Source organism: Grammomys surdaster, unplaced genomic scaffold, assembly GCF_004785775.1.
Source record: "Grammomys surdaster isolate TR1022 unplaced genomic scaffold, NIH_TR_1.0 190, whole genome shotgun sequence".
Lineage (NCBI taxonomy): Eukaryota > Metazoa > Chordata > Mammalia > Rodentia > Muridae > Grammomys > Grammomys surdaster.
In genome coordinates, this window is record NW_021604635.1 from 7,059,522 (window position 1) to 7,082,513 (window position 22,992).

The 22,992-nt window shown below is 40.6% G+C and overlaps 1 protein-coding gene across 3 annotated transcripts in view; it reads right to left on the bottom strand.

Annotated features, from left to right (window-relative positions):
* The window catches only part of Hs3st5 (heparan sulfate-glucosamine 3-sulfotransferase 5), a 275,974-nt gene extending 258,246 nt beyond the window's left edge, over window positions 1-17,728 (bottom strand). For all 3 annotated transcript variants that reach the window (XM_028769016.1, XM_028769015.1, XM_028769014.1), the window contains exon 1: window positions 16,925-17,728. The gene's annotated coding sequence lies outside the window, so the exon portion shown is untranslated. The remainder of the gene's footprint in view (window positions 1-16,924) is intronic.
* Window positions 17,729-22,992: the final 5,264 nt, after the last annotated feature.

Here is a 22,992-nt window from a genome sequence, read left to right on the forward strand (position 1 = left end):
CACTGACCCAGGGTCAACTACAGTTCTGCTCCAATCTGTCAGCAGAGATAACACAGGAAAGATGATTCCATCAGCACTGGACAGGGCACCAACTGTTTCCTGTTCCTTCTTAATCCTCAAGATTGTAAGATTCAAAGGAAAAAGGGGCGAAGGGATTAATGTGACAAAAATAGAACCAGATTAAAGAGTTGCTATGGACTCCTATGGTCATCATTGCACATAAAATAACTGCATGGAAATGCTCATCCACCCTGGTTGCTCTTTAGATTACAGGCTGCCAGGTCTCATTGGCATCCAATTTAATGCCTGGGTGAGAAAACTAGGAAGCTGCTATGCTGTACTCTGTGAGAAAGTCATACCTGTGTCTCCTTTAATATTTTTCCTGAAAACTCTCATCTCTAACCTGGCCCTGGAGGGGTAAGGAGTTTCTAACATGAACAGGCTTCTGGATTCAACTCGTCACTTTTATTCATCATTTATAAGTGACTTTTGACATTCCATCATGGTACAGAGCAACAGAATCCTTGGACCTCTCAAAATGTAATGATGTAACATTAGTGCAGTAGTTCTGACTCATTTTTAAAACACGTAAATGTCCTTCTCCCCAAAGTATTTCATTAGCAATGAGCTAGGATTTATTTACTACAATCCCTGAGTACAGGTACTCTTCCATCAAAATAAATTCCTCTGTGTACATGAGGTACCACTTATCAATTATTTTCTTGTCATAATGTTCTTGCCTTTTGCAGCCAACTTCTACTTGAACCTTTGAAACAACTGGTCCAAATGCCTCCCTCCCCCAATATCTATGAGTGATAGACTCTCCATGCAGTGATGGTCTGAGAAACTCACAGCAGATATAACCAAAGACAAGGTGCAGACAAGGGATGAGCTGTGAATGAATCCCCATAGCAGCCTCTTTTACATAGATTATTCGGGAGGTTTAAAACTGAGGCTTCATAGTGATTCCAGTTACTGATACGGCTTTAGCAACCCAAGAAACATTAAAGTACGAAACAACTTTAGCCGTAGAACTGGGTATCCAACTACGAATTCCACAATCAGGTGATGTTTGTGATTGATTTCAGGATAATAACTATGAGAAGGGAGAAATTAAACACCTAGGAAACTTGTAGGGCTGATGTTGAGTAGGGCCTAAATTCTGAATGTGTGACTCTGATCTCGTAGACTTGGAGTGAATGAACAGTTAAAGCTGGCACAGCACCCACACCGTCTCTGCATCATCACATGTGTCTTAAGGCTGAGTCTCACAAGGACTCCATGCTGTGGATGGGTTATCTTAGCCAGGCACAACTAATGATGGTTAGAGTAAGAACCTGATGAGACTGCAAAAGAAGCCTAGATTCATGTGAAAGACTGAAGGTCTAAATATGGAATAAAGGTAAGTTAGCCTAATTTGGATCTTTTTTTTTTTTCAAAGGCATGCTGGCCAGAGGAGAGACAGTTGCATTAGGATTTAGAAGGCAATATGCGTCTGAGCATGGAATCAGCCCATGTGAAACATGACTAGAGGTCGAAGAATATTCCAAGACTTGCTGCATAGGAATACTCAAATTAGCTATCAATTCTGCTTCCCGGTCAGGATAGGGTTTCTTCAAATCACCTATAAAACAGATTTCAAGACAAATAGCAACCCAGCCACCCCAACTTTCATTGAACTTCACTTGTCCTTTGACTGAGGTACCAAGGGAGACACTTAAGCGCTCACTGAGCTGAGCTGTGATTTCAGTTGATCCTGACTAAAAAAGCAGGGCAGAGCTCACCGCAGGAGATTCCTGAAATGACAGGGGTCAAGAAGTCCAAGGCAGGGCTAAAACCTTCAAAACCTCTGTCCTCTATTCTTCTCTCACTAAGCAGGCTATGTCTCTTAAAGCTTCAACAACCTGCCAACACTGCCCACACTGGGGGATGAGAATTCAAGACATGGATGTGGGGGGGGGGATTTCAGAGTCAAACCAGAACACCACCTAAAATGGAAACAACACAGGGAGGGGAGTAAAGAACGAAAGGAGAGGAAAGGGGGAAACACACTCAATTTTGTCCAGTATCTGTGGTCTCATGGTGTGATTGTGCTCTGATTAGTCCTACTCGGTGTCTACTATGTAAGCTTTCCCTCCTCCCAGGGTACTTCCTCTTACTTTTCTCTCACACCCACTTTCTGTTTCTCTGTTCTCCCGTAATACCTCATACACGATCTCATTCACCAAGTTCTTACTGAAGACCTACTATATGACGAGAAACAGTCTACCATGCTGAGGAGACATTGGAGAACAAAAATTCCTGCCTTCCGTGCAATTCTCACTTAAATGATGAAAGGAACAGAGAAAATAATGAATTAATTCTTATTTAACTTTAGGTAATGGTTTACACTTTTTCCTGATTCACTGAACACAAGGGACCACTTTGTGCATATCTGAGACAGGCTGTAGGCTCTCAGTCATAATTTTCCTGACTCGTGACTCTGGTACTTGCTATAACAACAGTGCTGAAAATAATCCCTAAAACCAAGCATCTGAGCTTTCTCCCCTCAGTACTGATTTATAAATTAGCACAGTAATTAGAACAGTTGGGTAGTAGTCTCCAATTTTAGGTCCAATTTGGGAAAGTTTTATAATTGAGACACTGAGTTGTCAAACATGTTCAATTCCAGTAAGCAAAATACTTTTTTTCTCAGTCAAAGCCCTTGACTCTTATAAGCCTACAATGAAGAATAACCATTCTCCCCTCATTTCTAAATCACAAAACAGGAACAAAACTCTGCTATAAAGATATAGTTCTGAGAATATGATGAGATTCAGCAAGGCTTCTCATTCCGGGTGTTAGTGAAGCTTTGTGGCTTATTATTCAAGTGATTTAAATGATCCTAACTCAATACTTATTAAGTTATTGATACTTAATTCCACACAACAGCTATGTCTTAGAAGTTACATTTAATAAAATCTGCTAATTTACTGGAAGGCTCATGAAATGTTTCCCTTCAAGAGAAGTGTTCCTGTTTTCCAAAAGGATAACATATTCTTTAGCTTATACACATTTATTTTGTCCTCAGACTGAATTTTGTGAATAGAGAGGTCACAAGGTATGAGTGGGAATCATGCTGGACACAGCCTCTGGGATGCCCTTCCTCTCCTAACAGCCTTTGCATACTTTCTTCTTGCCCTTTAGTTTATGGACACTGGAGAGTAAGAAGAAGTAAAAGCAAAGATAAAAAGCAAACTGCTGGAGAGTTTGATGCTCAGTTCTTTTGAAGATCAGTTTAGGGTTTCTTTATGCATATTCAATTTCTCTGCTATTGCCATAAATACAGGATCTGGCTTTATTAGTGTAGCATGTATAAATGTAAATTACAAGATGGTAGTATTTTAGACTGAGGCTACTTTTACTACTTGATAAATAGATACTATCTATGTACCTTCAGACAGTACTATGACACTATACCAGCTTCATAAGAGCAACTTTCAGGTATCTTTGAGTAACATGTTTAAATGGTAGAAATTATATAAATGAAGGATGGTAGGATTTTCTTTTGCCACTTGATAGTCATTTTTAAAATAGCCACAACCAATCATCACTGGAGCTATAACCCTGTACTATAGGCTAGGTACTGCTCAAATATTGAACATAAATTGCAATGTTTCAAGTTCCAGAAATGTAGGTTTACTTGTAATAAAAAGGGTAGTACCTACAAATGGAATAACAAGGAAAGGGGGTAGCAAGTCAAATGAATAGACACTGCATTTGATTTTGAAGTTTTAAGAGTGTATACAAATTCTAAGTTTGATCATAAATGCTTTTGAAATACTCTGCAATCAAGAAATGTCTTTAGGATTAAAAGAGAAAGAGTAAAAGAGGGAGAAGGTGAGTAGAAGAGGTGCAAGAAGAGGAGGCAGGAGAGGGAGAATTACAAATGAGCAAGGATTATGTTTCTATCTCTGATATCCAAATACTCTCATATTCCTATGCAACACACACACACACACACACACACGCGCGCGCGCGCGCACACACGCACACACACAAACAATGGCAGACAAGTCCAGAATCAGAGCCAGTTGTTGGCTTTGTACTACTTTTTATCCTTGTACAATCTGTCTGTTTTCCTAAAAAGGGAGAAAGGAAAAGAAAAACACTTCACAGCTACTGTTTTTCTCTCTTTTTGTAAAACCATAGACACTCCCACGCAGCACGAGCTCAATTCCAGCCAAACTGTGTCTATGTGTGTGTGTGTGATTTTAAATAGAAAAAGCAGGTCTTCCATTTCTGTTAGCAAAGTCACCTCACACTGCTAGAGCTAAACATGTAATAATACTTTATTGTCATGAGTAGGAATCTGCTTTGCTAATTAAATGCAGCTGTCAGTAATTACTCCTTGTCAGTATAATCTATTTTCGGTTGCTCTACTTTAAATGATAAAAGAGGGTCTAATATTGAGAGGGTGGGAGAGGCAAGGTGACTGCTTACTTCTTCAGATTAGAAACTCACTATTTTACAAATGACAAATGAGTCACTCTTTGTATTTCAATGCTACGTTAACTGGACTATTCTGTGTGATTTTTAGCATAAGCCATGATAAAAAAAAAAGTTACAATTAAATTGTCTGTACTTTAAAATTTGAAATCTCAATACTATTACCCTTTTGTGTAATACCAATAGATCTTAGCATTTTCTCAACACTACCACTAAATCCTCATGACACATTCTGAAGGTACAGCAGGTGATAGTTGGCAAATCCATAAGAGAAGCAGAAAGGGAAGTCTCTGAAATCTCTATCAGTCTGCATGTGTCTTCTCATTGCTATCAAACTGGTTTAGAAGAAGAAAGAATCCATTTTGAGGAAGATCAGTAACTTCTTTGTATACTTTTTCACTAAGACCCAACCAGCTTCTCTTGGGAAAAGAGTTAGAGTGGTTTAAACCTGTGAATTTGAAAAAATTACTTTCATGATCTTTGTATGCAATACCAATAGATCTGCATCTGCAATACTAAAACAAGGTCAGGACAAAGTTAATGCACCCTGACTCGCTGCATGAGATAGGTTCTGCGGCAGCCACAGATGCTCGCATCCTGTCCAGGGTAAAAGAGATGCACACTCCTGACATTGCAGATGGATGTGGTGAGAACGGAAAGTGGAAGCTGGAGTCCCAGGGAGTTCTATGATAGTCTGGAAGAAGGATCAAGAAGAAAAATAAGCTCAGCAGGATGTGCAGTATGAGGGAAGTGTGGCGGGCAGGTAGCTGCACTCTACCTGGGATGAAACACTTCTGACATCCTCAGAGCACCCTGACTGAATCATCCTTCTCCCACCATCTGGTTCTTATGCACCACTCCAGTAGGATTCCATGATGCAAGTTATTAATTATCTTGTAGAGTTCACCACAAATCTAGCCACTACTCCTCTGGATGTACCATGTTACTTAAATATATGCGGCATATAAGATATAATCATGTAAATATATATTCATGCTAGTGAAATAAAAGTTTTTTCAGAGGCAAAACAATGAAAAGTAAAATAAAACTATATAAACGCATGTAAAGATATATAGACAAAAGAGTAGCTTACATAGTACTCATAGTCCATTGGGATGGCATAAATGCCCGGTTTTCCCATACTTTCTCACTTTGTCACATTTTGAGAAAATGTGAGCTATTCCTAAACATTCATATTTCTAAAAAGAAAAAGATAGCAACAATAATAGTAAGAGAAATTAAAGAGACACTGAAGGCCTTACAAGGGGGGGGGGGTATTTAAAGATAAAATTCCAAGAGATAAAGGTGAATAGTAGGTGAAGTCTCTAATAGTTTGTTTTAATTTTAATGGGTCCTCTCACCTGCCCCACTGGGTCCATAGAGAGGCTGGTGCCTATTGGCATCCCTCCTCAGAATCAGTTGATTGTGGTCCTAGAATATTGTGGATGCTCAGTAGTCAGCTGGATAGTTCTGAGTTGTTGTCATAACACTGGTCAATGTGGTAAGCACTTTAGGAAGATTTTAGGCAGCAGAGGCAAAGACACACCTTTGAACCTTTGCATTGATAAACGTGGATTTTCTTTTTCATCTGAGCATTCACAGGTCCCCAGATCCCAGAGTTACAGAGATCCTCATGTACCTTTGGCTCCTCTTCCTACTCCAAGATATCCTTTTCTAATGTTGTAACCCATGATCTTCCCTACCTTGCTTCTCCCAAAGAATTGAAAAAACATCTTTTTTCAAGCTTGTTGTATCATTTCATGTGGGCCTGGCACAGAGACTGTACCAGGACAGTCTCAGAATATCTTCCCAACTCACTCAGGCCAGCCTCCCAGGACTGGTCTCTCTGTAGAGAGGACCTCAGTCACTTAAGGGGCTTTATGGAATTTTTTCACAGAATGATTCCAGTTTCAAACATCTTCAAGTTTGCACGGTTGTCTTCTTATAACACACGAAAGGCTTTTGTTCAATTTTCCAAGACTTCAATAATTTGAAATATTTTAATTATTACATATTAATCATATACAGTAAGTTTTGCTAAGATATGTACACAGACACAAACACATACACTCAAATATATCTAACTCTGGTAAGGAGACCTTTTAAAGTCTGGTCGGGTGGCCAGCAATATGGCTCAGCAGGTAAAGCCAGTTGCTGCCAAGGCTGATGGCCTGCATTCAATCTCCAGGAAGTTCAAGGTGAAAGGAAACAACCGATCTCTACAAATTGTCCCCTGACCTCCACATACACCCAGACAGACAGAGGAGTTCAAACATGCAATAAACAGCCAAACAAATATAAATAAAGTAATTAAAAATTAAAATACTGTTAAATCTTCACAATGAGAATTTCAAAGTAAAAATTTTAAGTGAAGGCTGGTAAGATTAGCTTGGTTCTCTCCCATTGGAATTCTCTCTGTGTAGAGATATAAAATAAGATACTTGTATCTCCTTAGTTAAGAATATTTGTTCATGTTCTTTGTAAGTTACAAAGAAAGTTTAAAAATATCCAGCATTTTATTTAACTGTGTGTTCTTGCTTCTGATTTCAAAACAGATATATCATTTAGTTTATGTCAACTAAATGTTTATTCAGGTGCTGGATTCCTTATCTGAAGTGCTTGAATTTCAGATATCTTCCAATTGTGGAAGGTTATTTATTTATGTATTTATGTTGGGGATGGGAGCAAGTGTAAGCTGAAAATGCATTCATGTTTCACATGCACCGTGTTCTCTCCTTCCAGCGTTACACACTGTCTTAGGACATTCGTGTTTTAACTGATTTGTAATGTGAGATCTGATGTGGAGTTCTGTGGCATCATATCATCACTTAAAAGCTTTTACTCTTTGAAGGACTATGGTTTCTGGATTTTTAAATGGAGATTTCCCAGTCTTTAGTTTATATACTATATTAAATACGTCAATATTTTCAGAGTATAGTAGAATATACTTTGGATTTTTTGAAAGTTACATTTGTTTTATATATCACTGAAGAGAATATTTCATTTCATTCATATTTGGGGTTATTTACTAGGAAATGGTCACACTTTTAAAAACTGTGTTTCTAAATGTTTACTGTGAAATATATTGACCAACAGGCTGCTCTTTCTTTCTTTGTAGATAAGTATGTATAATGGAATAATTATATCTCATTCACTTATCTTTTGGTATTACTGTGTTTTCTAGACACTTAAAATTACCAAAATTAATGAACTACATTACATTTACTATGTAAACAGATATTTGGTTCTTTGCCAATTGGTTTTATTATCAAGCCTATACCTTTCCTAAGAGAGTTAACCCTCTGTGATGTCAACCTCAAGAGTACTTCCTAGCATACGGAAGTCACTCAGCAAATGAGCACTAAAATCAGTCAAAGAATTTGCCAAGCAAGAAAAGAGAATAGCAATGGTAGGCCAAGGAAGGGATGAGATGATTATTTTTTCAGTAAAAATGTAGTTAGTGCTTCCTTTATTCCAAATACATTAGAGATGCAGGTTTGGGGTTCTTTGAAGGCAACATGAGTGCATATGAGTGAATGATAGGAAAATATGAAACAACCTTCAAATAGCCTATGACTAATACTATAGCAGATGATCAAAAATCTAGTCCATTCTGGCTTGTGAACGAGCTTAAGTGAAAGACATGTGTAGTAAAATAAAGAGTGGTGGTGATGAAGATGTAAAGTTAGAAGAGCAACGAGCATCTATATGTATGTGTACAAAGAAATGAACATACGAAGGGACATAGTCCATTGCTCCTTGGATACAAATACACAAGTGTTGGGTATTTGAAAAGTGACAGGAGATGACGCCCAAACCTTATCATTGGAAAAGACTGAGCTAATAAGGTCACTGAGAAAGTTTAAATGTGGCCTGGAATACACAGGAATTAAGCCATGAGGTTTGTGGGTATGGTGGATTGTGTGGTCAGGTTTATAGGTAGAAGCCTTGCAGAGCACTGAAGAGGAGAGAGACTAAAAGCTGATGGACAGGTTATCATGATTCAGGCGAGAGGTCTCAATGGCCTGAACTAAAGTGAGAGCTAGTACTAGTGATAAATGTCATTGCTTGGAGGTCAGATGCTCATGGCTCGGGGACACACCAATGTGGAGCAGGAGGAGCAATATCAGATTGTGTCTGTCTCCCATTATGATCCTTGTAACTATTCTGTTTCTCACTGTTCTTGGATGTCTAGGTAGACAACTTTTCCAGCACAAGAGAAAAAAAATAACAAAGTACTTAAGAAGAAGTAACATTAAGAAAGTATAGTTCATAAAGTTTGTCAAGCCCTTTGTTGGGGTACAGAATTGGGAGTCCATTATTTTGAAGAATTTCAAAGCTTTAAAACTAGATGCTGCCATAGCAACCCCTGAGTGCCTCTACTCATCCATTTCAAAGGGTATAGATTATACTACTAAGATAAATATCTAATTATGAAATTCTACCCTAAGGAAATCAGAAATAGCAATATACATAATAATAAAATTTTTGGTATACCTGACATTGCTATTAAGACAATGGTGAATGGCAAGCTCCATTTTCAAGACGCAAATATCGATGTTATGTTGATTCTATGCAGCTCGTGTATATTGAGCAACAGTGGGATAGAACTATACTTTACAAGAATAAAATGAATACAAGACTTTTAATCAAACATCTACTTGCCATGGCCCATGAGTCTCTCACACAGCCTGAACCTGTCTTGCTTGCTGCCTCTGTTCTCTTTCTTTGTCCCAACCCCATCCCTCAGTCAAGTGTCTCTGGGTTCTTTGTTTCCTACATTCTTAGAGGTCGACAGAAGGAAGCCTTGTCTTTTTATAACACATGTTGAGTGCCATGGGCGTATGGGTGACAGATCACAATCCAGATGAGCTCAGCCCTAAAGGAGCATAACCCATGATCTGAAAAGTGAAAGTCAAAGCCTTGTTGGGTACCCTCTTGAAAGGAAGGCTCCAGACACAGTAGGCTGTCACTCACAGAGGCCTGTCACTCACAGAAGTCTGTCACTCACAGAGGACTGTCATTCACAGAAGCCTGTCACTCACAGAGGCGTGTTACTCACAGGGGTATGTAACTCACATTGGACTGTCACTCACAGAGAATTTTCACTCAAAGAGGCTTGTCACTTCATTCTTGAGAAGAAGGTTCCTTCTGGTGGTTTCTTGTTTTGTTTTGTTTCCGTTAGCTCAAAAATAATAGATGCAGTTAGCAATCTGAGATCTTGGCAGCTGTCTGGCCAGGTGAGAAAATCCTAGTTGCAGGTAAGGACAGTTTCCACTACTGTATCCAATGCAGTTTTATCAGCAGGATACTGATGAGCCTTTTAGATAGGTATAGTTATAGAAAAAGATATAGATATAGAAGTTTGCTAAAACTAATGGGGTTTAATTCATTGCTTATGCAGATATTATATATACATGATAAAATAGTATGAAATGACAAACCAAGAAATAAAATTTGTTGTTTTTATGGGAAGAGGTGTGGCAAGGAAGGTACAAGAAAACAAAGAGGCATTAGAGGTAGACTTTGGAAATAGTGACTAAATAAAAGTTGAATTTACTTTGAAAAGAAGTAAGCTCTTTAATGACCACAGTCAAAATAAAACTTTTCTCTTTATAAAATGAATACTATCTATTCTGTATAAATTAGAATCCAAAGAATGTCTGTGTATCTCACAACTTTTAGCTGATATTGACTATAAATCGACTAACAAATACATTGGTGGATTTAATGGAAACGTGTTCTTTCCCCTTACTATGCCTGTGTCAGAGGACATATATTGCAAATATCTGTCAGAACAGGTCCAGCAGGACTTTAAGCTGGGCATTGAGGCACACTCCTGTAACCACAGGACTTGGGAGGCAAATTCAGGGGAACTGATCCACATTTGAGGTCACCTAGGTTGTGCATAGTAAGTTACAGTCCAGAAATGCTATGTTTCCATAGTGAGACACAAAAAGAAACCAAACCAAAACAAGAGAAAACCAAAGGAGCTATAGCTGGGCTTTAATAAGAATGCAGATTAGTACTCCTGTGAGCCTTTGAGCGTTCTTTCAAGTTCCATATCCCTTCCCCACTTTATGGTGGTTCTTAGGGTGGAAACCAGGGCCTTAGACATTCTAGGTAAATGCTCAAGTCATTGAATTACACTTCTGGCTACTCAACATTCTAAGCTAGACATAGGCCTTTAAGTCCAGAAATCAAACTTAAGTTTTGAAACATCTTTTCTTGTGTTCCCTCATCAGTAAAAGGATACATAGAATCTGCTCTTTACAGCCCAGAGCCCTATGACTCAGGCCGATCACATCAGTCATAGCATGGCTGTTTGGTTAGATCATCCTGATGCTGTCACAGTGATACAGAAGTTGAGGATGCTGTCAGCAGGATCAAACACTGAGTCATACCTGATACTCTGTATATTTTGTATAAGTTATTATGAGAAATTCTATAAATGATGTTTCTATCACTACATAAAATTTAAAGTTAGGAAGAATTAGAATTGTTAAGTAATTTGCTCCAAGGTGTCACTGATAAGCAGTCTGGAAAACAGAGTCGTGCTCACCCAGCCATCCAGCCCTAACAAATCTGGTGACTTGTACTGTGACAAATGCCCACGTTGAGGCATGTTTGATTACTGTGAGTTTCCTTACGGACTTGAGTTAGCTAACTATGGCAGAAAGCATCACAGTGACATTTTAATATGTTTGCAAATAGTTCCCCAAACTATACTCAAATAGCCTGACCACTAATATATATGATAGGGCATTGTGCTTCCTCATTAGCACTTTAAGGATTCTGTTATTTAATGTTAATTATGTCTTTTTATGTCCTTTTAAAAATAAAGGGCACAATTGCAGGCACTCTTCTCTATTTCTAAACGCAAATGTTTGAATCAATTTTTTTTAACACTCCATGTACTCTCTTGCTGTGTTTTACCACACCATTTCACAAGGATTATTTTTCCACATGGCTTCAGAGACCATGATTCACAGATGATGACTGAGGCCAACATGAAACAGAAAGTGTCTCTTAGACAATGTACGTCATTATGATTATAAGATATACAATATAATTATGAAGATGTTTGCAAGGTTCTTGTTTTTGTTTTGCCTCTGGACAAACAACTTGTGAGTAGCCTGCTTCAGTTCATAAAGCAAACAATAACAGAATACTTACTGTATGCAGATGAGGTTTGTAAAGTTATGCTACATCTCATACCTTTTATAAAACTCGGATTTCTTTGGCATGCACTTTATAGTAGCACGTAGCATTGACCTCCGTGCAAGAAGTTCACATTGTAAGGATATTATGGGACACATAAAACATTCAGTATCAGATCTTCTATGCTATTAAAACTGCTTAAGTATGGCATTAGTTCTTAAAGTTAGCTAATTTGAAAGAAACTGAACCTTAGGAAATTATCCAGTCCATTAAAACCTACATCAAGGTGCAGTACTGCACTCCAGTCTCAACTAGGTTCAGCCTAGGCAACTATTGTCATTAAATTCCTCAAGGATTTACTCTAAGTTAAAAATCATTGTAAATCTCAGAAGCGGTTCACTTTACAGTTAACTTGCTGCTCACTAGAGCCTTTGACTTTGCTGTTTAGTCATATGATAATGGAGAAGAAAGAGTTGATTTGGTTTTAACTTCCACATTACAATGAGTCCTGGAGGTAGGAACAGAAGGAGCTCAAGGCAGGATTCCTGGAATCAGGAACTGAAGCAGAGACTGTGGAGTAAAGCTGACCAGGGTTGACACCACCCATTATGGGCTGGGCTTTTCCACATCAATCTTTAATCAAGACCATAAGCCATGTACATGTTCACAGGCCCAATAGATGGAGGCAATTTTTCAGTTGAGGTTCCCTCTTCCTAGGTTACTCTATTTTGTGTAAAGTTAATGAAAACTAACCAGCATAAAATTAAGTAAAAATAAAAGAAAAAAAAAAGCCCTATTCAAAAGCAGTGGAACAGCATAGGAGGCTGCCTGGGATCAAGTATCTGTTTTGCCATTTGGTAATTATGACAGAGAGGTAATAAGAGACAGAGAAATAAGGCAGTTATTATCACTAGAGTATTTTATAAAGCGTTAGGCACACACTTGTAGCTATGTTATTTCTTAATAAAATTGCCCATAAAAGCTTATCAATCCAAAATTCTTGTACCAAGCTTCTGAAACACATGTAAGTATCACTCTAAAGATGAAGCTCATTTACAAGTCACATATGTCACAGAAGATGTTCCTATCAGTTATTCCAACATATAGCTATACACAAAGACTAATACAGAAATAAATGCCTTATATGCTTATTTATATACACATAAATACATATATGAACATTTGCATATAGAAACATATTTGCATAATTTACATATAAAATTTGGTAAAAACAACTCTTCAAACACTTCTTAATACAGACATAGTTTTCTTTCATGAAACTTTTCAAAATAATGGAAAATAGCCCATTGTACAAAATTTTAAAAAATAAGGCAGATAATGAAACTTGCATAAAGATAATACCAACTTAGATAAGGACAAGTGAGTCATAGGCAGAGTCATAGTGACTTGTCCCCTGAACCTTCACCTTGCCGATACCCGCTTCTGAAAGATATCTGTATTCCCCCTAAACACCCACACTCCAGTGTCATCCTCTTCCCCACATCCTGCCTTTCTGTATTTATAACCCCTGTGTGAATGAATTACGATTTGAGAAAAAATAGATAAATTATTTAAAAAAAAGACAGTCTTCGACATAAAAAAAAAGAAATTTGCATAAAAGATTCAGAAAGGTTATTTTGGGGAATTTCAAATGTAATATTTTTTTTAACAATTGATAAGGGTTAACTATCTTGAATTGTGTTTAATCGGTGGCATAAAATGTAGTCATTGATATCTTGCTTTAATTGAATTTCACCTGTAGAATAGGGTAATATCAATGTTTTAGAAATGAATGGATTAAACAGAAAGGAAAACTTGCCAAAAACTAATTGTATTCCAGGAAAAAAAATATGATTTAGCATGCTTTAAAGAATTCATAGGAAGTTGATAGAAAATTTAACAATCTTGCTATTCTTAAATAAGTAGCAGGATTCCAGCATTCCAGTCCATAAGGAAAACGGAACAGGTCATGGTTTTGACTTGCCTCTATGTTGGGGATAGGACTTGAGTAAATATTAACCTGTGAACACCATTCTTTTTTCTTATATTTGTGTCCCCATGGTACTCACTTCTCCTAAAACAGATTATAACCCATTACCAAACAATAACTACTCAATTACAATCTTGGAGTATTATTATAAAATATTATACAGAAATGTAAAATTATGCACATATAGCAAATAAAATCTATAAGTACTCAAATGATCTGTTACACTTTGGCACCGAGCTCACCTTGTGTTGTAAATATGCCACAGTCAACTGTAGTAAGCGCTCTTTCCGTCTCTGGCAATAATAGTATCTTTTACTACAAAGAGTTACTTTAGTTATGAATAAAGGTCACTACCATAAAAAATTCATCCTGCCAAGATATGACCAGAGAGTCAAATTCCTCTCAACTAAAATCTCCATAAGAAGTTTCACTTTTTCTTCAAGAAGCTAAATAATCGTTTTTTTTTGTTAACATCCTCATTTGCATATAAATACTTTATTAAGAGGTGTTACTGTTTCTAAGGTTGGAAAAGTATGAGGATGAGAACATGAGGAAGCAAAACATTACCTATTTGCTTTGATTTGCGTTAATTTGTAAGTGAATACTAATGGTGTATTGAGATCTGGCACTACTCCTCAGAAGTATACAGAAAGACAGAGCAAGAAATCTGACCCAGTACAGATTCATGACTTACTCCTAAGTGTGCAGACACCTACTCTAAAAAAGCAGCCAAGAAGTTAGAGACAACATCAGTTATCTGTAGTTGAGTCAGCTAAATGACACATGGGTTAAAAATAATGGCAGGATTGGGGTGGAGATCAATGATACTTTAACATCTCATGTGACTTTTGAGTCAACAGCTCTTTGTTGGTTGATCACTTATTTTGGGAAGACGCTGCATCCTCAAGAAAGCCACGGTTGCACAGTTCCAACGTAGGAGCAGACGCACTCTCTCAGGCAATAATCCTTCCTTGTTTGAAATAATGGCCCAGCTCAGCTATGCTTATTGTGTGTGCTCATGTGCTCAAGAAATACTTTTTGAATGAGTGCAAATTCAGTGAGGAGGAAAGTTATTCATTCAAAAACATCTGTGCAGGCCTGCAAGATGGCAAGGAGAGTGAAGCCAGCATGTCATCCAAACACTGAGCCTGTAAAGCCTCTGAGGGAGTGACTTCAAACATTAAGCTTAAGGTCTGGTTTAGTCTAAAAACCAGGACCCAGTGCCTATTGTGGCTAGTGAGGGAGTGCTCTGCTGACAATTTCCCTCATAAGTTGTTTAGATACATATACTTGAAAATACTATACTTGAAAATACTTTACATAAGTAATGGAGTCTATCTCTCTTTTATTAAGTGAGGACAGAACATGTTTAAATAGCTCCGGATACCTTGGAGGAAAGGCCAGAGCTATTATGCTTACCACAGTTAATACACAGCAGTGAAGACAGTTACAGTCAAACAATAGTTTCCTTCTGATCACTGTTTGTCTCATTGCCGTGTGTTTTATGGCAATTCACTAACAAATGACTTTATTTTCTCCCAGAAGCCAGTCTGATGCTGATACAGTCATAGCCAACCATACTAGTTGTGAACAAGCATAGTGGAAAAGGTAAGGAAAGGTGCTTTCATTTCTCCTGCTAAGACCATCACTAAGAATAAAGACGGGGAAAATCATGAAGAGAAAGAACAGAGATAACTTTAAAATGTGCTGTAATTAATAGCAATAAAATATTTTTTAAAAATATAGTTATATTTGTTATCCAAATTTGGTAATCCCTTTTTATCGTCTTCAACAGCTTCTTTGAAAAGTAGACAGGAATTGAGTTGTAGCAAGAAAACATCTGTCCAAAGCTCGGTAATACTGAACAGCACCATTTAGAACGACCCACTTTTAAGACTGTCAACAAATCGGTTTGCATAGGAACAGTGCCACTGAGGGAGAGGATGCCTGCCCTTTATGTTCCAACCCAAGACCAGGCTCAGTTTACATCAATCAGAAGAGAGTCACAGGGCAATTAAATATATCCACGAAGTAATTGTAATACGACGTAAAGCACTTTACAAACATTAAACGTTCCTTGAAGAGACTAGCATTTTCCATGAAATGACAGAGATAGAGAAACAGAGAAAGAGGCAGAGAGAGACGAAACAGATGAGGGGAAGGAGAGAGGAAAAGGGAGAGAGAGAGAGAGAGGGACAGAGAGAGAGAGAGAGAGAGAGAGAGAGAGAGAGAGAGAGAGAGAGAATTAAGGAAGGAAAGAACCACCCAGAACACATGCACACATGCTCCAGCAGTAGCTTTCTTGGGTCGAAGCACTAAAGGACGGACGCCCAGACCTGCGCCCACCGAGCTGGAATGACTCAGGAGTAGTAGCGCTAGAGGTTTCCTTGGTGTGTACCTGGAATCCTAAACACCCAAAGTCATCCTCACTAGGCCTGTGTTTGAGGGGGGAGGCCGTTCCTTCCTCACTAGACAGTGTGCTAAGTCCAGGAGGCAGGAGTCTATGCTGTAGTGGGTCACAGCAGCTGCAGATTTCTTAGAAATAATGATTTGATCACTCCTTCAATTGCACCCATGCCGTGTGTGTGTTTGTGTGTGTGTGTGTGTGTGTGTGTGTGTGTGTGTGTGTGTTGTTTTGGGTGTGAGTGAGAAGGGTTAAGCAGACTGAGGCTTGCGGAAATGGGAATCCACATTAGGAGCGGTCGGGTCTTCTCCAAAGAGTAGGCACCCACTTCCGTGGTAATAATGTTACTACTTCTTTCTACCCTGTCTGCCTTTTGCGTGGACCTCAGTGTAGCCCACTCCCTTAAAACCCACTATATAACTTCAAATAACAGTACACCACTACCCCAGAAGTGGCCACGCAGGAATCTCCAAACTCTGAGTGATCATCAGTGGCCGCATACTCTGCATCTGATTCTAGGGGAGCGCTGGATGTAGGTCTCTGAGCAAGACGACAGACAGACAGACAGACAGACAGACAGACAGGAAAGCGGGTGAGCAGGCAGATTAGCAGGTTTGGAGGCAGACCTCTAAATTTGCTTAAGCAATTGCTTGCTCCCTCTGTTTCTCTTGTCCTATTAGTTTAACCCCTACTCCATCAAGGGGCTCAAAGTCTTCCCCAGGAAGCGTCTAGGAAAGCCGCGCCCTACAAAGTGCGTGGGGCAGAGGAGTGCCTCCTCTAGGTGACTCCCCTTATCACTTTCTCCTAAATCCAGAAGGTCCGAGCCTCGAGCCCCCTACCCTTTTTCCCGCGCGAGGCGAGCAACGCGTGTGCTCACTCACCGTAGTCCCTAGTGGTGACAGCCTCCGCTTGGAAAGTGCTGGCCCAGACCAGTCGCGACGGGTCACCGAGTGGTTCCTGCGATCGCAGTGGCAGTTGTCCAGTAGTTTGGGATGCTCAACAAGGAGCGAGCCGGCGAGCAGAGCAAACAAGCAGTACAGTACTTGGGCTTCCACTCTGGGGCGGCGACAGCGGCGGCTGTGGTGTCCGGGGCGGGAGTGGCAAGGTGGGGAAGAGAAGTAGTGGAGTTTAGGGCGCGTTTCCCTCACTTCCCTAGGAGGTTGGAGCCAGGTGCGACAGGGCGCGTTCTCGCGGCGCGGGCACGTCTGGGACAGCCGCTGGAGCCCGAGTCAGCACAGCCAAGAGGTCCGCAGGAGCTCTGCGGGAAGAGGTTCGCATTCTCCTCACCCGGCGCGGGCACCGAAGCCGACCCGGACTCCGCACGCCGGGGGCAGAGCCTCTGGCGTCCGCGGTGACAATGTCAGGATGCTCGATCTTTGGAGATGCCACTAAAAGAGCAACAGTCAGTGAGGCTGAGATCTTCCTTCCCTGCGTCCTCCGGCGACCGGTGCCAAGCTGTGCGGACCGCGGACTCCCCGCCGCTCGCGCTGTCACGGCCGCCGCCCGGTCCCTGGCGCGCTTGAGCTGGCTGCAGCCTCCCGGAGACGTGCCCAGCGGGATGTGCGCGCGCGTGTGTGTCTAAGAAGATATCTTCCCCTCCATCACTTCGGCTCGCGGGAGGAACCGGGTCCCCGGTGGCCAGCTGCAGAGTGGCTGCCAGTCCACACCCTCCCGCCTCTCATCCCACCCACCCCGCCCCTTCTCCTACTCGCGTTCCCCTCCTCCCTCTGCTCCTCCTCCAGTGGCCGCTCCTGTGCTCCTAAAGGCAGCAGAGAGACCTAGAGGAAAGCCGGGGGGGGGGGGGGGGGGGGGGGGGAAAGGGGGGGGGAAGGGAGCGCAGGTGTCTTTGGAGCGGAGGTGGGAGCAGGCAACAAAGCTCTTATAGGCAGGGGCAGGGCCAGGCCTTAGGGGTTGAAGAGGGAGGAGGAGGATATACTGGGCGGTGGAGGACGTGCGGCTGAGCCACAGCCTGTCCCACCCTGGAACGGAAAGCTTTGGCTAGGCACGCTGTAGCTGCAAGGTGGGTGGTCAGGGCTCCTGAGCAATCTAAGATCACAGCTTTGAAAACCTTGAAGAGGTTACTGGGCTGCCAGGACGGTGATTTGATACTTAGAGATCGAAGGGACCGGGTGTCTGAACAGGTGAAACAGATCTCTTTGCTCTGATAGTGGGGAGCTAGACCCAGAGCTTGAGAGGGGTCGCACAGGTGTCCAGAGAGACCACATTGACTTCAGCATGCCAAGTGAGAGTGCTAGCGGATAGGAGGGGCTGGTGGCGTCAGCCGGTGCTTTGGGCTGCTGTGTGCCTTCAGAGTCACAGGGGGCGATCACTGCCTAGTTGGGAAGAGGAACTCTGGGCTCAGTCTTCATTCAGGTCTGGAGTTCCAAAACCCCCAGAGGCACACTCACCAGTCCAATTTAGTCCCTCTGTCCCAGCTAGCCTTTGCCTCCAGCAAGATGACAGGCCAGGGAACTGAGTCTGTTTGCTGAACTCAGCTACTTTGCAGGTGGAAGAAAGCCCACCTGGAAACTTATGTATGGGGCTTCTCTCCTAACTTCTATTCTCAAAAAGCATCCCTGACTAACCACAATTATAAGAAAATTGTTACTAACCCTTCTCATGGGGTTTGCCTGAACAAACAATTAAACACGGTTTCTCCTTCCATTCCTTCTTTCCCTGGTTGTTTATGTAGAGATAGTCCACTCTCTTGAATACTTTTCATTACACAAATGTGCAAGTCCTTTAGGAAGGCATCACAATATTATTGCTCAGTGAACTGGAGTAGAAAGAATTGTGCCATATCAATTCTTTCTGTTATGACAATCACATTGTTTTAATTCTGTCTATCTGAAAATGAAATGTTGGCAGCAATCCATAAGACACAGTATTTCTGAGTTCTCGTTCTGAAGCAGCCCCACTTCCTTTCGGGGGGGGGACCCATCTTTACCATCACCTCCAAAGGTCACGAGCTCGGATTTCAAAGTACATTTTTTTTCTTTTTCCTCCTCCTCCTCCTCCTCCTCCTCCTCCTCCTCCTCCTCCTCCTCCTCCTTCCTTTGTTTTTTGTTTTTTTGGTTTGTTTTGTTTGTTTGTTTGTTTTTTCGAGACAGGGTTTCTCTGTGTAGCCCTGGCTGTCCTGGAACTCACTATGTAGACCAGGCTGGCCTTGAACTCAGAAATCCGCCTGCCTCTGCCTCCCAAGTGCTGGGATTAAAGGCGTGCGCCACCACTGCCAAGCTCAAAGTACATTTTTAAGTTATCGGTCAATAGCCTGAAAGAAAGAACAGTTGAGTTCCAGAAGAGGCAAGTTAAATTTCCATAAATTTATTTAGCATCTACTCAAACAGAGATCATAAGCTCAGCAGCAACAGCCGCGTGTATATCGTGTAAGGTAAGGAGCAGGAGCAGAGATGGCCGTTTGCCAGCTCTGTGATCCGTTAACCTCTTTAGCTCATCAGCGGCAACAATAGCACCCAATCACATTCTTATGTTTGAAAGACAAGGGATTTCTTTTCCATCTCAAAATCACAATGCCACATTTTAGTCTAAAAGAAATCTCAAACAATAAAAGTAATAAGAAAGGAAGAAAAACAGTTTGCTTTTTTTTTCTGAACAAATGTTGCTATTTTGTTTTTCTTGAGGGGGAAAAAGTGCTGATAAGCAGTAAAGTTCAGAAAGGCATGATAATAGATTTTGAAGAATGCATCATTCTGTCTGACAATTAGCAGACTATCTTTTAAATGTTTATTTGTATAATCTATTTATTGATACACACATTCTTTGGAAGGAGGAAGATTACAGGGAAAGAGGATGGGTAAAAATGTATTTATTTCATTACTCTCTCGGTATAATGTCTAGCAGGAGAGAACCTGCGAGAAGACTATCCATTCTCAGAAACTAACTTTTCCCCAGAGAATCCTTACCCTGGGTAGCTGATGAAGTTGGAAAGTGTCACAGATTTAGCCTTACTGTCAAAAGTCACCCTTCAGTGTGGTAGATCCAACAATCTGAAGCATGGTTCCAGCCAGGACCTTTAGCTCTCATAGTGAGGGAGGACAAGTTTAAGGGACACAAGGTTAAACTCACAGTTCACTCTAGCTAAACTCCACACAAAGTGGCACATCCAGAAAATATTTTTAGAATTTAATTTTGAATACAGTCATAGACTTGATGTTGGTTTGAAAAAAAACGGCTTAATCACAAAGGCCAAATAAAACACATCGATGAAAACACTTGGTTAATTAGAATGTTCATCTGGTAATGAATTTTTCCCCTGGACCATCATCCTTTCTTGACTCAAAAATAAGTAAGTAGTATTCAGTTAACAACTCCTAATGGAAATTGCTCACCCAATGATTTGTAAATGTTTATCATTTTAAAGAAATTGGGGAGGGGTAACTATTTTACCTTCCAAGATTTTTATTTGATTTTTATTTCTTTCAATGAGCTGTAACCAGCACCTAGAATCAGTTGACTAAGCAGGTATTCACTAGAAGAGCCTTCTATGTGCCAACCATGGATAATTAAAACATGAACAAAGAGATGCCAAATTCCATGGGGAGGGGCCTAGAGGAACCTTGGGAGATGTGCTGGTTCAGGTCTTCTCTTAGAAGACACACTCTATACCTGCTTCTTCATGTTGAATCTAGTGGAATATTTTTTATATGAAAGAATAGATTTTTTTGTACTATGTTTTGCTGTGTGTGGTTGTTTGAAAGAGGTAATGGTCCATATAGGTCATATGTTTGAATGTTGCTCCCAAGTTAGTGGAACTAGGGATTTTGGGAAGGATTAGGATGAGTGGCCTACTTGGAATGGGTGTGGACTTGTTGGAGGATATGTGTCAAGGGGTTGGGTTTTGAGATTTCAAAAGTCCGTATCAATCCCAGTTAGCTTTCTCTCTGCCTCTGTAGAGGAATTTTTATCCATCATCATGGCTGATTTGATCAGGGACCATATCTAAAGATATGATCTGACCAGAATGCAGACATGCCCTATATTATAGTATGATCTGGCTGGAATACAGACGTATTGTTAGTATATCCCTACCAAGAAGCTAAGGTTAGTTTGTAGAAGAAAGCAGCCGTGTTTGAAGTGATGTCTAATTGAAGGGAAGACAAGGTGACAAAACAGATATATGACAGAGTCAGAGATGGGATACACCTGACTCGCATGAGAAAAGCACAGAGACTAAAGATCAGGGAGAGGAGAGAGAGATAGAGAGGGAGAGAGAGAGAGAGAGAGAGAGAGAGAGAGAGAGAGAGAGAGAGAGAACAAGCTAGATACAGGTGAAGACAGAATGAGTCAGAAAATGAAAAGTCAGAAGGTTTGAACATTATTGCCAAAGTTAGTATGAGGCCAGACAAAGCAATTCAGTCAAAAGCAAAGAAATTCAGATTGAATCAGTAAGCTTGGAAGATTAGATCATACAGAGGCTAGCAGCTTCCAGGCCTAGGCCTACAGATATTGAATTGAGAATGGAGAAGGAAATGCTCTGGGCTTAACCCAAGCTGTGTATTTGCAGAGTGTGGGTATGGCTTTCATCTCATCACTTTGTCTGAGGAAATTAAAGTGACATTTCCATGTCTCCAATTTTCAGATCAGGATGGAAACTCTTAGTCTCTGTTTTAGCAAAGTGCCATGCCTAAAAGAACACAGTCAATAGGACAAAATGGCAGCCTACAGATTGAAAAAGGATTGTCACCAACCCTACACCTGACAGATGCCTAATATCCAAAATTTTCAAAGAATTCAAGAAGTTAGACATCGATAACCCAAATAACTTAATTAAAAAATGAGGTACAGAGCTAAACAGAAAATTATCAGCAGAGTAATCTCAAATGGTCAAAAAGCCCTTAAAGAAATGTTCAAAGTCCTTAGTCATCAGGGAAATGCAAATTAAAACAACTCCAAGATTCTACAACACACCCCAAAACTCAAAGGACAGCACATGCTAGCAAGGATGGGAAGCAATGGTGGTTGTGAGTATGGTATGCACGCCCATCGCTGGTGGGAAATTTGGCAGTTTTTGAGAAAACTGGGAATAATTCTACCTCGAGAATCAGCTGTATCACTCCTGAGCATATACCCAAAAGATGCTTCAACATACCCCAATGATACTTGCTCAACTATGTTCATGCCTCATTCCTAATAGCCAGAAACTGGAAACAACTTAGATGTCCGTCAACTGAACAATGGATAAAGAAAATGTGGCACATCTACACCATTCAGCTATTAAAAAGCAAAGACATCGTGAATTTTGTAGGCAAATGAATGGAACTTGAGAATATTATTTTGAGTGAGGTAACCCAGTCCCCAAAGAACATGCATGATATATACCCATTTATAAGTGTATATTAATCATAAAATACAAGATGCCCATGCTCCACAGACCCAAAGAAGTTAAACAAGAAGTAAAGCCCAAGTGATGCTTGAATCTCATTTAGAAGGGGGAATGAAATAGTCATAAGAGACAGTTAGAGAGGATACTGGAAGGGGAATGTGGTGGCTCAGGATCAGGTGTGGGGAGGGACAGGAGAGATGGCTAGAGGACCTCGAAAATAAATGGAAATATGTAACTGGGGAGAGTTGAGGAGGTAGGAGGAACATTTCCAGGACAAGACAGAGACCTGAGACAAGGGAGGTCCCCAAGAATCAATGGAGGTGACCTTAACAGTGACACACAGCACTGGGGATATGGAACCTAAAGAGACCACCTCCTGTAGCCAGGCAGTAAGCCCAGTGGAGCAATGGGAACACCAACCCACCCACAAAACTTTCAACCCCAAATTTATTTTGTATACAAGAAATGCAGGAAGGAGGGAGGGAGCAGAGACTGAAGAAATGTCCAACCAATACCTGGTCCAACTTGAGACCCATCCTAAGGGCAAGCACCAATCCCTGACCCTAGTAATAATACTTTTTTGCTTGCAGACAAAAGCCTAGAACG